At 42.8% G+C, this 17,816-nt stretch overlaps 1 pseudogene; it reads right to left on the reverse strand.

Moving 5' to 3' along the window:
• Nucleotides 1-16,427: 16,427 nt before the first annotated feature.
• Nucleotides 16,428-17,030, reverse strand: LOC101591142 (annotated as a pseudogene).
• Nucleotides 17,031-17,816: the final 786 nt, after the last annotated feature.

A 17,816-nucleotide genomic window follows, 5' to 3' on the forward strand; every position in this document is an offset into this window, starting at 1 on the left:
CGGAAACTTGAGCAAAGCTGTTAAAAGCCACGGGCTAGAAGCCCAACGTTAAGATTTCTTTTATTGTGTGTATCTTTAGCATTTGAACAATTGACATGAAGTTTTTATATTACATGCTTGAATAATTTTCCTGTACTCTACACTGAAAGACATTGGCAAATAATAATTGAATGTTGTACATTCGCAGGGGTTTAGTCAATGAGCTTTCGTAGGCCAACTGGAGTCTTAAGTGCATCTTACCTTCAACATGTGCTATGCTCTTTTCTAAGCACAAATGAAACCAGAAGGACAAGAGGCATTTTGAGATTTGATACACAAGGTGAAGGCAAAAAGCAGAATTCCTCGGAAGGGAACAACTGTTCTTGGAAAATGGTGACCCATTGTGCGTAATAGGTACAGATCAAAAGATAGCTTCATTTGAAAGATGCATGTGACTGATCAGGACTGTCTCACTAGGGACTTTCTGGGATTAGAATACTAGATAATGGGTAGAGAAAGATCAAATATGTGTCCTCTGAGTTTGTCTCTTGGTGGCTTAGCCAACCCATGCTATTGATGATACATTACTTCATGAAGGGGGAAACAATGGGATTACCCCTCTCAACCATGGAGGATGAGGAAGGGCCCAAAGAGCAGACATTGCATCAGAAACTAATGTTCCTGGTGCCTGGTTGAACAGGGTATCTGTCACCACTGACTGCCTTTGTTTCTGCCAATGTGAAGTGAGAAAAGTAGCCCCAGTAGACAAGATGTACCAGGCAGATATCCCGAGTTGGGTTGGAACATTTCAGTGAAGTGAAAGGCACTTAGCTCCTCTAGTGTTTTTCTAGAAGAGAGCTGAAGTTGAGGTGGCCATAACAAAGGCTGACTTGCCCAGTCTCACCTCATAAAAGTTTTCCCAGAAAAGCACAGTGTACCTGAGCTTGGTTCTGAGATGGCAGTAGATATTCCATGAAGGGTGGAGCAGTATATACCACAGAGATCTGGCCTTAGTCATGTCTTGATTGTGGGATGAGTCTGTGCCTGATAGTCTTGTCAGACCCCTGGTGCCCTACCTACTCCATCCCCCCACTGCAGACACACACACACACACTTGTTGGCCACAAGGGAAGTCTCTATCCAGTCCTGATGAGAGCTCTTTAATGAATTTATTTTTTGGCTTGTACCTATTCTCCATATGGGACTCCCCTATTTCCTCTCTTGGGCACCACTTTTTCTCATATGTTCAAAATGCTGAAAATGCACAGGACCAGGACTCCTAGTAGTGCCTTCACCTGGAGTGTCTGCAAGCATTCTGATGGCATGTCTTGAAGATGGGACATACAGATCTAAATGGGTCCTCATGCCTTCTGTGCTCTTCTAAGTTTCCATGAGGTTAGTGGACAAATTGGGAGAACCTATAATCCAGACTAATCTGAGCCTGGAGCTACTGAGATTAGTGATTGGTGAAACTGAAGATTTTTCCATTGGAATGATTCCTATCTTCTGGGTCCTTACAGTGGGATAAATGTTTGAGGTCTTTGGAAATGTTCTATTTCACTTACATCAAGAAGTTGAATGGGGTTATGTAACCTGGTGTTGATTAGTGGAAAAGTGTTCTTGCACTCGTAACAAGGAGTATGGCTGCTGTCTTTGCAGAGTGAGATTCTAGTCAAAGGACAGTGAATATAAAACAGGTCATGGTGATTACCAGAAGGCATCTGTGGAAATTATCAACACTTCTCTCTACCACCTCCGTAGATGAATCTGGGATTTGGTTCATGCTGGTTTCCTAAGGTGGTTCCCACTTCATGCTTCATAAGCATTAGTTGATATTCTCTTCTAAGGCTTATTACCCTACAGGACCAAGAGAGTTGGCAACCACAGAGAATGACTCTGAGCCTTTTTTAAGCTGGTCATTGAAGGAGTGTCTAGACTCAGGTCAAACTTCTCAGGCTTGACTTGATAGGTTTGCATCTGAAAGGGCTATGAGCTGAGCTCCTTGATACAATGACTCTTACAGGACCAGGCTTCCTAAGGGGAAAAACCATTTACCTTGAGGTTACAAGGTCTCTTTAATCTTAGATTATGAACCTTAGGAACTGACCTGTTCTTGGATCTGTTTCAGGCTTTAGTCAGACAACAGTGTGCTGGTGAAACGGTCTGTTCTTTCAGGCTCCTTTGACTTCTTGGAATGTTGAGCTCTTGAACTTTTCAAGGAGCTTGTGATAGAGCTGAGACCATGTCCAAGATTTTTATGTAGCCAATGTCTCTTCACTGAATTCTTTTTTGTTACCCTTGAAGATAGCTATTTGTGAGCCCCCGTCCTCTGTGCACTCAGATGATAAGAGCATCATACTGGTGAGCAAGTAGGAAAGAAGCCCATGGGGCCACTAGACTGGTCCTTGCAGTGGGAATTTCTAACTGGACAGGCTAGAACCTGTGAAACCTAATGGCCAAAAGAGGAGTGTTCTGTCTTTATTGAATTGGCCTGTCTTCTGTTCCAGTTCTGCACAGTTAGATACCTGAGGTCAAAAATAGCTCTGTGCTGATGCCCATTTGCAGTTAGGACTCCTGAAAAAACTGTAGCAACTCTTAGAACTCCCCAAGCACCGGATCAGCTCATCATTTTCTCGTTGAAGGAGATGGATTTTGTGTTTACATATGTTCAGGTCACACTTTTCAGGACACATACTGACACTTCAAGTATGGGTTTTGGCTCACTGCAAGACTTCAAAGCTCAGCTAGCATCCTTGGCCATTCTGTGGCATTTACGTCATCCTAGGGAGCTTCATACAGATACCCGGAGTTATTACTTCGGCAATGGAAATTGTTTTATTTGGAAGAAATGGCATCTATTCTAGATAGTATGGGGAAGCGATTTTCAATAAAACTCCATTATAAGAGTATATAAACACGATTAACCTTTATGGTTGAGTAGTACTCCATCACACAGAGATCACATATTTTGCATCCATTCCTTGGTTGAAGGAATGTGGGTTGTTTCCAATATTTAGCTATTACAATTTGGGCTTTTATAAATATGGCTGTGTATATATCAATGAGGTCTGTTTTTAACTAATCTGGGAAGATACTCAGAAGGAGGCGAATAGCTGAATCAAGTGGGATCTGTAATCCTAGCTTTTTGAGGACTCTCCATACTAATTTGCATAGAGGTAGTACCAGTTTACACTCCCAACACAGAAGGGTTTTTTCCCCACAGCCCACCCGCACTTGTTATTGATTGATTTCTTGATGATAGCCTTTTCCGGGGTAAGATGTCATCTCCATGGTTCCTTATGTATCTCTCAAATGATCAATGTGGGTCCAGCTTGAGACCAATACTTGTAACTGCAGTCCGACTCACATGTGTAAACATAATGTCTCCCTGGTGTGAGAAATGGAAAGAGTAAGGTCTGATATGTACACTAATTATTGGAACAGAGATAGGAAATGGGAAGTAAGGGAAAGGAGAAAATGCAACTTAGTGACGTGATTAGTGTCTTTGTTCATTGACAAGTTCACACTAATACTGATTAGTGAATCTTTTTTGCCCCTATCTTATACTTAGTAATTAGAAGATCACAAGATAGAATTTCATTAAAAAATCCTATGAATTGCATCTTTTTTCAACCAGAATATATAAAAAGTTGTTGGAGCCTTGAGCACTGTCCAGGTTGCCACAGGGTGCACATACGTTGAAGTAGACAACAGGAGTCCAGATTCTAGCTTGGACATAGAGGTCCCACGTGTCATTAATGGAGTCACATTTTCAGCAATCCAGCTTCCCTGTTTTATGGTTGCAAATGGGGCTGATAAGGCTACTTCATCTCTTATGGGCATAACAATAGAAACTGCTCTTCTGCCTCTTGTAAGGACAGTGCTGCTCCATGCACTGCCTAACTGGGCTGCATCTTGTGAGTCTCATGCAGAGGTCAGTGGACCTGTGTTGGGCCTTTCATTTCAGGAGACTGGTGCAGGGATGGTCATCACTATTTCCCAGTCACTGCAATGCCAGGCTTGGGATGGGCAACCATGTTCAGGGCTCTGCCCTCTGGGATTGAGAACTGGGGAAATGTATTCAGATCTGATCTTCTTTGCTTCTGCTTGGTCATTTGTTTTATTTCTCTTTTTACCATTTGGTTTTCTGTCACACCAAAGTCGAATGGGTGCAGAAGACTCTTGGATTGTGAGGCACTAGTTTAACCTGAACTTTCCCCAGTTTCCAGGGCAGATTTCCCGATAATAACAGTAATGTAGAACAAAAATGGTACAGAATTTCAAAGCAAGGATAGAAAATTAATAATCACCATCGTATTATGTATTAAATTTGTTGCTCAGGTTATCAGACATAGATAAGCAACATGGATTAAACAAACATATCCTCTTGTTTTTAATAAACCTTCATTTAGCATCAGATTATTTAAAGAAAAATCACTTTAAATACTAAGGAAACTCTGTTTTGGAGGCCAAAGTTCAAGGACCCAAACACGACAGTGGTGACTTTTGTTGGCAGAGTCCTGTCAGCATGCAGGATATCAACAAGTAAGACCCAGGGATACATATGTTCAAGGCTTTTCACATCTATGTTCCTCTTGGGAAAGTTGCTTTCATGTCTTAGATTGTCTCTTCAGTTCCTCTGGCTCCATTGAGAAGCCATGAGCTCTCAGAAGGACAAGTTCCTGCAAGATTTTGGGTTTTCTCACTTTTGTCTTGGTTTTGTAGAGATGCCTGGGGCACTAATGATCTCTCAGTCTGGTAGTGAGAACCCTAGATGCACTTCATAGTTTGTGTATCTTTCCTTTGTCTCTTGCTAGTTGATTCCTTATTAGTGGCACCCACAAGGTGCTGTTCATGGTCTGCACATGCTCTTGAGCTCAAACTGCTCATGTGTTCACAGTGATGCCTGACTCTCAGGCCCCAAATTGCTGAGGGAGCGGGGGTTTCGATCCCCTGGGACCCCGATCAGTCCTTCAGATCCCAGGCTGTGCTCTCACATGAGGTGACCTGGCCCGGAAGATATGAGAGTGGCTACCTGAGGGCAGGGCTCCCCTTGGCTGCTCCACTGGGCACTGCTGTTCCTAGGACAGCCTTCCCCGCTCCAGATTCTGCAGTCATCCTACATTTGTAGATACAGTGCTGTCTCCTGTCTATGCATAGCAGACACCATTGGAATGGACATTCTCTTGAGTCGTGGTCTCATTTACCTGTCTGTAGGGGGTGGAGGGGGGCCGGACAATTGGCGTGAGATGGATCTGGTGCTGCCATTTCAAAAGGTGGGTGCCACTTTTGATTGCTCTTACCTCTCCAATGCAAACATGAGTTCCGAAGTGAGAAGAGCAAAAGAAGTCCCAAATACACTGAGTTCTAACCAAAAGAATGCTCCCTAGGTGAGAAAAGTGACGGTGCATAGTGAATGGCTTCACTGCATGACCTGTGTCTTGGAGGTATGATGCCTGAATTGTCCTCACCAGTTGAGAAATAATGTAGAAAGAGCTGTCTCCTAGAGTTCCCGCCCTCAATATTTGAAATTCTCCCTCTTTCAATTGACATTATAGAGGAAAAATTTTCAATTTTTGTTATCCTGATCTGGATATGACTTCTGGGACAGGAATATTTCTGATTCAAGTTGAATGCCTTAGTGGCAGCGAGTTTCTGGCCTTGGCACTCGGCTGTAATGGACACGAGGTCTCCACCTGGTGTAGAGGGCGATGGAGCGAGGCAACCTTGAACCTCTCCCTGCCTGAGCTTTCCGCTTTGCACAAGGAGCTTCTACATTATGAGTTCTCATCTAGTAAGTGTCTGCTGTGTAAGGGATAGTTTGAACAAAGGATTGTGTTAATATTAGAGTTTTTCTTTAGTATGAACTTTCTTATGTTTAGTAAAACACAAACCACTTAAAGGCTTTGCCACATTCCTCCCCCATCATTTTGACCAAAAAGTTTGATATGTCTGTTCTTGCCTGCACTCATATGGTGGAGCTCATACAGTGTGGGTGTGGTATTCCTTCCAGAGTGCTCAGTTCTTGATTGGAGGGTCATGCAGTGAACTATTGTCCACCTCCTGAACTTATACCACACTGAATCAGTAGGAACGCCTTCCCCCCGGTCAGGGGTGATCTTCTAAAACTTAGTGCTGATCACGATGCACTGCTTATTGATTCAAGGTTTTATATGTTGTCTCCCTATTCATTTCTTCAAGATACACTGGGTTCCCTTACCGGTGTCTCTTGTGGTTGATTTGGGAAGTTGTTATAAAGAAGCAAATTACAATAGTCACACTTACTGTGCCTGGGCAAGAACATTGAATCCTGAGGGATATTTGTATTAAATATTTCTACACTTTAAATCTTATTTCCTATCACAATAGCAAGTATTTCGGATAATGTCAAAAGATTTAGCAGGTGATCCCGGACAGAATTTAGGACCCTGTTAAGACTTGTATGGATAGCTTTATGGCAGTAACTATGGCAGGATGGAGAGATACAGGCATCCAGTTACTTATCCTGTTCCTGTCTGTGGTAGTCCAGAAATCTGACCAGCTTTGTTCTCCTAGGCTTGCATAAGCCTTAGGAAAGGACCAGGTATGGTAGCTTTGGTTTATCACCATCTCAAGCATTTAAATGAGAAGGGACCAACATCTAGGCTGAAAAAATTGATGGATTCTGACTTACAAACACGAAGTTCATGCTCGCCCTTGTGTCCTGGCATCATTGGCCTTTGTGGCTCAAATGTGGAATTCGAGAGGTGATTGATCTAAATCTCAAGCTCCCACAGTTGTGTCTTGGGGTGAGCCACTGTGTGGAGAACAAGTCAGAATGATTCATCCCCAAGCTCAGATTTCCTTAAGTTTTCTTTTTCTGTTTGTGGGAGTGAGGAAGGCAGGAAACTATTTTTCCAGTCTGAACCTCAGATGCAGCACACTTGTGATGCTCAGGATGAGCCTCCCCTATGGAAGGGAGCCCCTGAATCTCCCTTTCTTTCCCCAAACTCTACAGATGCTTCACCACCCTCTCCTTTCCTGGGCCACATGTGGTCCTAAACTTTGTCCTGGAAACAAGATGATGCTAATCAGATTAACACGGAGCACACAATCAGGCAGTGCTGTGGTAGGAATGTGTGTGACTACACCACCCACATCAGTGCTGGTTGCTGCGTGTCTTATGCCCAAAGCTGACTTCTGCAGGGAGCCTTGAGCCTATCTAAGGAGCAGAACTCTGATCTCAATGTTGCTGAAATCCTGGATGAATTTAGAGAAAGTGGGTGTTGCCAAATTCTCAGCCTGCAAACCTCAAGTTCCATGGGCACAGCTAAGGAACTCCTTTTCTTGTTACTGAGACCAAATATGCAGCACCCACAAGGGTTGAGGGAGGAAAGGTGTATTAAACTTAGTTCATAGAAATTGCAATCCAGGTGTGGGGAGATAGCTCAGTAGAATAAGGGCCTGCCTGGCAAGCTCAAGGTCTTGAGTTCAATCATTGGTACTGAAAAGAAAAAAAAATCCCAAAAAGAACTTGGAAGAAAAAAAGTTTCAGTGCATAACCACTGAGGTCCAAGGCAGGGTGGCTTGGCAGAGGGGCACCTCTGAACAGCTCAGGGCAGAAGACAGTAAAAGCAAGCAAGAGTCCTTAGCAGCTTTTTTCTGTCCATTTTCTATTCTATGTAGACTACCAGGATTGGGGCAGTGCCAAACCATTTGGTGGACTGATTTAGTGATCACAGAGCCTGAATTCTTTCATTGGGCCATGAATCAATCACATTTTTATATATTCATTCACCTCTGAAAAAGCTCCACCTAGGCTTCAGTGTGTGTGTGTGTGTGGGGGGGGGGTTGTATGTCTAAAACACAAGCCATAGTAGAGTTCTTACAAGAACACATCTTTTCCCCAAATTGCCAGTGGGAAGTAGAAGTCCTATCTTGAACTGTCTCGAAGATGTCATAAATTTTAAGGGATATCACAAGACAACTACCTTCAATTACTGTGTCTGATGCATTTGTTCAAAAGAATATGTGAATATTTGTATGTGTATAAAGCATCGATTGAATAAAATAATGTAAACCTATGAAAAAAAGAATTTAAACTGAGTGAAGACTGAGATCTATTACAAGCCTCAATTCTTGATGCGTTGTTCTAGAGTGTGACAAAGTAAACCTAATATTGGACTAAAAATTGGCACATGAGCTCCAGAATGGAACAATTGGATTTCTTCTGATTCTTTTCTTTCACATATTTTTATCTAAATATTGGACAGTGTATGTATGAACAGGTATGGTGGCACAATTTCACCCCGTAGGGTAAGGAACATGACAAAGACACACATTTCAGTGCAGGAGCTGCTGTCTTGCCAGGGAGTGGGGTGAAACTTGGCAGAAAGTAATTTGATTGAGTTACCTGCTGTCTTTGTTTATACAGCTAATCTGAAAGACTTCATTTATTCTAGTTAACACTGGCCATTGCATCACTCACAGATCCACTTGTCCCTAACTGTACGTCTTACAGAATTATTGAAGAAAGGGTTCTTGCATTCAGCAGTGGCCTGTTGGTCATCATGGATCTGCTTGAAATTCTTCCTAAAGCTTTTCCTTGTCAAAGGGCTAGCATGGAAGAAACCCATATTCTGTACAAGGAAACCAAGAACCCAGCCTTAGAAACTGGAAAAATGCCACACATCATGCCCTGGAAGAAACATGATGGACTCGTGTTCTGGTGGTCTATAAGCTCCTTATCTTTATTCCTGATCTGCACAATTTACCTGCCTATAGTGCATCACTCAAGTACGACAGGGAAATTTGTACTGATGGCTTTGCAGAACTCATTGATCTTTTACCCCCATTTCAGCAGCTCTAGAAACTTAAAAAGCAAAGGACTTCTAAAATGTCGATTCTGGGGTTGAGATGGTATGAGAAAAACCACGAAGCAGCCATGGTTTAAAAAGACCCATGTAGTCCCTTTCCAGAAATCTGGATTGGGCTTCCTGTGTGAACTCGAGACATGGTGGCCCTAAATCTGAGTTAAAGGTTTAGGTGCAAAACCCATGGTACTGCTGAAGCCAACCGGGTAAGAAATACAAAGCATTTTATCAATTACATGTGTTTGAGTGATGCTGATATTTTAGGGAATAAAGGGAACAGAAACATGAGCAAAGCAAAGAGAAGCAGCTTTCCGTGATCCCTATGTTCCAAACTTTTGAGCTGTGCTCTCATCCATGATAGCTCAAAACCAGTAGACAAAGAATGTCCTGGCCAGGGAGAGAGCTCAGCAGCATAAGTGCCTGGCTGGCAAGAGCAAGGTCCGAGTTTGATCCCAGGTACAAAAAGAAACCCAAACAAAAAACATGGTGGTGCTGTGTCTGAACCCCAGTTGCTGAAAGCCATTTGTGTCTCTGCAAATCTGCTATACTTTAGACTCTGCTCTGCTCAAGTTGTGGGTCTATGTACAAATCTAATGAAAAACTGTCTTTGTGTACTGGATACAGTATTTTGGGGTGGTTATAGACTATTGACAGTATCAGCCTGGTTTATTTGACTTGTCTTTGAAAGGACATCAGGATTGGGTAGCAAATTGTTCCTCTTTTCACTCTTCAGAATTTATCAGGAGCAGGAAGAATTATAATAAGCTTGTAGGGGCTGGGGAGATGGCTCAGTAGAGTAAGTGCTTGCCTGGCAAGTAAAAGGGCCTGAGTTCAATCTTTAAAAAAAGGCTTGTAGTACCTTGGATGGACTTGGCTGGCATTGGCAGCTTAAAAAGATCCCTTTTTCTGCATAGGGCCCTCCTGCCTACTGTTTGTGGACACACCTAAGTTCTTCATGGAGATTGAGGCAAACCAAAGACTGTCCACTTGCAAATTTCCAAAATGATCGTGTCACCTTGGGTGCCATGTGCTACTCAGCAACAGCATTAGACATACTAGCAGTGGAGTCCTCAAATAAAGATTTCTGTTTTCTTGAGGTGTACTGTGAACAGTGCAGGAGAGAGGATGTCCTTCTGCATGCTGATGCATCGGGAGATTGGGATCTGCTGGTATCTTTACTCCCACAGACTCATAACTTTGGTACTTGAAAAATGCTTGTAAATCCACACTGTTCTCAGAAACAAATGAAAATGAGTTTGTGCAAAACAGCTTTACCACGAGTGTTAAAATCCCCTGGAATCACTACTAGGAGTTCTGAATTCTAGAATGTGTTCAAAAGTATCAACTAGCATAGAAAGTATATGGGTAATAATAAGTAAAAGGATGACCCGTTCACATAGTAAGTGAAACGATGATAATTCTACATAAGCTTGCATTTTAATTGTTCTTCAAGGGAAGGAAGTGCCTGTCTTCTAAAACCAAGCCCACTGCACAGGTAGGCAGAGTACAATGCCCAGGACTCATTCACTTGGCAGGAAGCCCTAGTTCCTTCCTTCCTGTTTCTGACTTCTAAGAGGCTTTTGGAGAGTATACCTTGGCTGAATCGCAAGCACTCTGTGGTGTCCGTGTGCAGAGCCACTTTCTTTGAAGCATCTCCAAGAGGCAACTGTGGATTTCAATCTCTAGGTACAGAATGTGGAGTGCAAGAATACCTGTCTGCAGGAGTAAGTCTGCGCCTGAGAATTCGCAACATGCTCAGACCAGATACTTGGTTTTCTAAAAAGGCATTAGTGAAGAGGCCAAGGTTTTTGAGTTGACACACTGGACATGTTTGAGAGGGGAGAGGAGGAGGCACATTGGGCTGAGGAAGTTTGACTATGATGCAGGTGTTGTTGTGGCCCGGTAGGCTATTCTGTGTGGCTCCAGTGTGCTTTATCATGACTGAAAATGATTTTGCCTCACTTGAGCGCTGGACAGATTTTGTTGCCCAAGTAATATCTTTCCTCATATCGGGTCATGTTGTAGGACTGGGTAACTAAATCCTATTCAGTGGGGTCTAAGCTAACCAACACTCTAGAAGGGACACAGGGAAGGGAGGGACCGGGGACAGTTTGCACCTTTAGAAAGCAGGTTGACCTCAGTTACTTCCTTGCCTGTGGTTTTCAGTGAGCTTTGGAGAAAAGACTTCCCTAATGAAGGTAGAATAGTGAGGGCTAATCCTAGTGTTGCCCTATGTAGGACGATGGTGCTTCCCGTGATGTGGTTTCTTGTGACTTTTGCACACCGAACAAGTGCACCCCATGTTCATGCAGATTGAGAAGGCAATGTTAGAGTTGGAGTTCTGTCCCCTCATCACCTGGTTTAGAGTTTAGAGCTGTCTTTGGATGGGAAGCTGCCATTTTCAGAGCATCTTCACTGAGCTGCTTGTTTGATTGTGGGCAATGGGATCTTCTTTACCTTCTCCAGACACTTGGGGTCCTGTAGCTTCCTCCTGCCTCCTGTGCCACCACTTTCCAAGAGAAGGTCATTGCAAGAAAATTCTTTTGGGGCATATTTCTGTGCTAAGAGCAGAGGATGGAGCAGGACTTGGAAGATCCTCACTTCTGCTGGCTGCAGGGTGGGCAGGACAGAACAGACCCGCCCCCTTCTTGGTTATGCCATTGTATGGACTTTTTGTTGCATTTGCAGAATGAAGCCTGGAACTAGGGAAGGGATTAGCTTAGTGGAAAGTGTATCTTGAAGGAGAAGTTGTAAAAATACTTGCATCTCCAGGTCTGACTCTGTGCCTGGTACCTCACTGCCCAGCTGGCATTGACTCAGAGCTGGTCACCAAGGAGTGATGAAGCCTGACCATCCAGATGAGACAGGCTTGGACTTTTGCTTCTCAAAACTGATCCAAGAGGGTTTTGCCCTCTATATGCACATGAAGAGGTGAACACACTGAGGAACACATGGAGCTGAGGTGGACAGAAGGGACTGCCTGAACTGCCTTGTGGTCACCTTCATGCATTTCTAGCACACATATGGGATGTGAGACCTAAGATCATCGACACCAGACTGACCCACCGTGCCTTTCAGTTTCACGAAGGGCAACCTGGCATGTGGGAAGTTCTGCAAGAATGACATGGACCCCTCAGGATGTTGGTTCTGCCTAATTGGGATGAACTTCAATACTCATAAATGGGGTTGTTCATGTTCTGCCTGTAGGCATACATCAGGGTGTGCCAACAGGAGAAATACTGAAACTGTTCAGTAAATATCATTTTTCTAAGCTTGTTCTTTTCCACTGTGTAACAAATGCTGTTGCCCATAATGTCCCAGTCAGGTGCTGACCATGCCAGAGAGAACCTTATAGTACCACACTTTTAGGATGGATACCCTGTCAGATCTTAAATACCCAGCCATTCTCTGCCTGTTACTGACACTGGGGGTCTGGATCTATAAGCTGTATCACCACAGGGACATCTTCCTCTCTTGTCTAGCCCACTGCACAGGGACCCCCTTGTCATTAGCAATGGGTGCCCTATGACAAGGTGACCCTGATAGTGAACACTGCTGAAGAGACCCCTGCGGTGGGCCTCAGTCACCTCAATGTCCATGTGGGCTATGCTGAGTGGCAGACTCTAGCTTGCTGACTGAGTGCTTCCCTGCTAGTACACAATATAGGAAAACATTGTTTTATACATATTTTGTGTGTAGATATTGTAGTTAGCATTTCTTACTCTCAGGAGGTTATTTCCTTAAATTGACCTGGTGGGTCACGGGAATCGCAAATATAAGTTGTGGGAACTTACAAATAAAATCAGTTGACCTGGAAGAGGTCATTAGTGTATCTGCTTTTATTATAAGGTCTTGATAATGAGAGTGACAGAAAATTACTGCTACACATTGTGAGTACAATGAGAAAGGTCTTTGAAAACTAGAGTGTCTTGTCACCTTCTATTATGGTATCTTTAGGCAAACAGCAGCTTATAGTGTACATGAGTATTGGGCATACATAAGCACAGGTTTTAATGGCACCTTTAACATATAAACTCAGTTTTTTTCTTGTATGTGTTAATCTGTACAATCAAGTCATCCTTGTATGAGAATTACAATGGCTGACTAAATCAGGATCCACGTATATTCCACACATTTGTGTTTGAGTATTTTTCCATGTAGGGTTTTTTCTCACTTGTTTGATTGGCAAGATTTCTACCCTGCTCTCTGAAGTTGAGAAATGTTCCCCCAGGACCTCCCTGAATAAACTTCCTTATAACCCTGTAATTCCAACACTGAGAGTCCAGGATGCCAGTCTCAATATGCAGGTGAGGAAGGGAGAAGGGAAGGTTGTGCACTTCCTTGATACTGAGCTTGTCCAGGGTCTCTTTTGATTCACCTGAGCTTCCTCTCCCAGCAGTGACTCCAGGGAGCCTGGAGTGGTGTTCATCACAGGGTAAATTGGTACAGTCAAGCTCCCACTTGAAGTATGAGATGCCGAGAATGAAGCCATCAGACTTCTGACTTGTGTTTCTCTGCTTGAATGTGATCCCTGGTGGTTCTCATGTTGGTTGCAATTTTGAGTTTGGTGTATTTTTGGGAAGATGAGCATTTACATCACCAGTGAATCATGCACTTATGTGTAACAAATGAGAGCAGCTGTGAAAATCCTTCTGGCTCAGTAGGATGTGTTAGCAAGGGACTTCCTGGGATGTGTGCACTTGAACACAAGGTGAGAACTCTATTTGTGCTCTCTCCTGTAGCCTCGTTGGCTTTTGAAATGAAAGCCTCATAATGCAGACTTTTGAATGAGAATCATGCCCTACCTGTTCCCTGCTTCAAGTGTATTCTTAGACAATATTAGATATCTCAAAGAGAAGGAACTAAGTTATTGATCTGGTCATAAGTCACTTTTTTCAAGGAAAATTTGGACAACACTCCTCCATCCAGTCACAGGAGTGATGTACATCCCAAGGAATGGGGCCAATATGGAAATAGCTGCCTTGGCAGGATGATTGCAAATGTACACAGTAGGAAAGCAAGGACAAAAAAGTGGCAAATAGAGCTTGGCTAACTCCTCTCCATTCAAGGTGGGAACTGCTACAGGAAGCTGTGATGAGCTATGGATAGATAGACTTCTTGGGTGCCATTCTCTAGCACTTCTGGAGGAGCCTGGCAGGTACAGCGATAGATAGAAGCTGTCCTCTTGTACCTCACCTAGAAGCAGGGGTGGTGTTTGTTTTTACTATCTGTGGTTCTTTTTGTCTAGCAATGAGAGACTCATGAGCAGGCCCACATCATAGCTAGCTCACTCCATGAGTCAGGCCACCAGATCTAAGCCCATGGAGGATGGAAGCCTAGCAGGTGAATCTCAAGAAGTAGATCATTCAATTCCGAACATTCTTGGCATTACTTGGCATGTCTTACCCCATATGTTCTAATGTCAAGTTCACATGCAGGAAATATTGACCAGGAAAGCATCAGGATGAATGTGCAATGTTCGCTTTGGTCAACTGTAGCATTCCTTACATGTACTGGGAAGATGGGACACCTTGAAGAATTAAACTAGCCCGACACAACATAACCAATGTTCAATAGAGTGTATCATTATGTAGGGCTAGAGCATAAAGTAGGGATTTTTAAGCATTAAGTTTAGTCAAAGGAAGAAAATGAGAACATTAGATATCTACTGTGGAGATGATTTCAGGACTTCAGGAGGGGCTGTAATTCATATGTCTTGCTGGCTTGTGACTCTGACTTGAATACACTCCTGATGATTTGAATCATGGGTGGTGTGTGTGTGTGTGTGTGTGTGTGTGTGTGACTGTCCTAGTGGGGTGTTTATACCACTTCTCAGGGAGTCCTTTGATTATACAAAGGTGATGACTTAGCAGACTAGATATCATTCTATTATGATTCATGATAAACTATTAAAATGCTATTGAACAATTGTAATACAGCTAACTTGTGGTGTGTCCATGATAAATACATAGTCTACATGTGATCAATGGGGCATCAGTAATATTTTCATGTTAGTGTCTGGAGAATTAGTTACTGATTAATACATGATTACTGATGAGTATAGATTTCTTTTAATAAGGAAAAATTTCCTGAAAGCCCAATTTTTGACAGGAAGTAATTCGTAAGCTGGTATGTGTGTATTGGTCATTTATAGTGATGACTTCTTGGTTTAAATGGAACTTTCTTTGTTAATGCTTGTCATTCTATTTAGGCATAACTGGGTGAGTGAAATATTTCATATCCCTGAACAATTTTTTTCTATTTCACTCAGTTATCTTAATATTTTATTGATGGGACTTAAAACCAAGAAATTCTGTATCTTGATCTCTGCTTATTAATAAAAATGTCAAAATTCTTACCCTGTACTTCTGACATATGTCAGAATATGAAGATGTTTCAGGAGCTGATGGCCATAGAGGAAGAATCTGGGCCTGTCCCTCAGTTCAGCTTAGTGTTCAGATGGTAGGAACTGTTTGATGTGTCCTTGAAGACCCAAGCCTAAGGTATGTAAGGGAAGCAATCTGCTGGACTTCCAGTGACTCTTACGTATGACTTGGGAGATTGACCACTGGAGTTCACAAGTGCCAGCCTTTGAGTTCTGTCAGCATTATTTGATCATTTCTGGGTTCTGCTGTGGCCCTCCAGGTTCAATGTAGTGGGACTATATCAGTAACTCTGAGCATTGCTCCAGAAACTGGCTGGCGTTTTGAATTTGTGATGTTATAACCAGAGACTGATTATTGCGTCGGTAGATAAGCAATAGAATGTACTGTGTGCTTCCACTCCAAACTAGAACCAGAAACATGCAGATATGAGTGAGGAATGGGAGGTTCCTGTTTCTCCTTCTGTGAAGGCTCTGTCCCTTGCTGAGCATCCTATGAGGCTTCTCCTCCATTACCTGGTCCTGGTGTGAACCTGATGGCTGTGTAGGAAGAGCAGTTTGCTGGATTCAGCAACTTCCACATTGTAGCTGGTTCCATTTGTGTAGGGGCACACTTGGATGCAACGCTGATTCATTTCTTTCAGAGACACCTGTTGGAGAATGCTGACCTTCCTTGGTTTGCCTTTGCTTTGGGAGAAGGGCAGATTGTCATGAGTAACTAGCTGGCCTCTTGTCCACTGAAGCAGCACAACTAAAGCGAAGGGAATATTGTTTAGAGTTTTAAGTTTGTATGTTGATGTGAAACATCAGTGGAGAATCCTATTGGCACTCAAGGTTTTTCTTTGAAATTAGTGACTGACCCAATGAATAACCTAGAAATGACACTGAACTGGGGGATAAACATGTCATGGTCATTCAAATGGCTTTTTTTCCTTTTGGATTTCAATTATGTACATAAATAGTGACATGAGAACAAGATGTTCTAAGCTTCATACATTATCTCTAGGTATAAAGATTTCAGCTTGGCACCCCTGTATTAATGCATCACCCAAGATGACAGAAAAACCTAGTATAAATGTTCCTAAAGAAAAATAAACCATTTTTCTACATTGTGTATTGCATTCTCTGCTACTTTTCTTTAGAAATATGGACTTACTGTCTGGAGTTTCCACTGTTTCCTACAACTGATTAGGATGGGCAGAGCACGGAGTTTTCTACTTACTTCCAGGTGAACTCTTCAATTTTCCTGGCTTCTGGAAGTTCTCCTTCCACAAATCTTCCACGATTATGTATTCTCATAAAGCCAAGTCATATAATGTCTCCCCACTGGCCTGCATGAAAGCAAAGCCTTGCTGTGGGTAATAGGTGGAGATCACTGATCCCATGAAACCAGGCCAATACACCTGCTTCTTTATTTTCAAACCTCTAGTGAAAAGGAGTCCAACAAATCAGTGAAACCAATAACACCAAGTCTTGGCAAAAAAATCTGGGAATTACTTTGGAGATATTCATAGCTGTCTAATTCCAACTGAACTAAACTTTGCATTTATTTCAGGTTTAGTTTAGTCTCAGGGTGGGTGTTTCCTGACACCAATTTGTATGTGGCTCACAATGATGTCAGAGCTGTGAGATGCTCTCTTCAAGCCGAGTTCTTGATTTTTCCATATATTTAGACCCTCAGGCACTGAGTAGAGTGACAGATCATCAGCCTTCATGGAATTTTTGTTAGGCAAATCCTCCTCAGGTATAACATTAACTCTGAAGGTGATCATGCTCAGGCTGGCCAGGCTCACAATTTTTTGAAGTACCTTGAACATGGTTTTTGAAGCAATGGTTCCAGGAGGGTCCTTGAATGGTTTTTGCTGTTATGGGAAACTTCAGAAATATATGTAATAGCACAGTGAGGGGAAGTGTTGTCTGGCATCTAATAGGCTGGCACTTATGCTGGCCTCCACCACTGACCTGATCATAGCCTATTTGGGCTGTGCTACTTGGGTGGCTTTTGAGCATGCAGTTAACATATGTGTGTGTATGAGCACTTGGTGCTCAGTCCCTGTGATACTGTGGGGTAGATGCGTGGGCAGAGCAATGCCATGCCAGCCAACTTCTGTGCTATGGTTCCCAAAGGTCATAGGAGTGGCTTGTGAAGGATTGTGAGCACTCATCTTGAGGTGACTAGTGTTTTCACGTCCTCTTTGGTGGTGTTTCATTATCAACAAAGGTGCAGATTGCATGACTTCTCAATCCTTCAGTGAATGAGAAACTCCTTGGATGGAGGTTCTTTCCCCTCCAGACTTTGCCCCTCCTAGAAAGAAAAGGAAATGGATGAATTGCAGGAAATGGTGAACCTGAAAGGTGTGGCTAGGCTTTCACTCAGGAATGGAAGCATTTTGATCCTGTTCGGAGAAACCTGTATTGCAATGTGATATTAGAAATCTATAACTTAATCACAGTGGACTGATTCCACCAAACCCAATGTGATTTTCAAGTTGGAGCAAGAAGACCCATGTATGGTAGAGGAAAAAATATTGAGACAATGTCCAGGAAAAATATGAGATGATGATCAGAAAATCTAGAACAGCCTTTGGAAACAAGTTTTCACC

The sequence above is a fragment of the Octodon degus genome, unplaced genomic scaffold (genome assembly GCF_000260255.1).
Source record: "Octodon degus isolate 3935 unplaced genomic scaffold, OctDeg1.0 scaffold00076, whole genome shotgun sequence".
NCBI classification, from domain to species: domain Eukaryota; kingdom Metazoa; phylum Chordata; class Mammalia; order Rodentia; family Octodontidae; genus Octodon; species Octodon degus.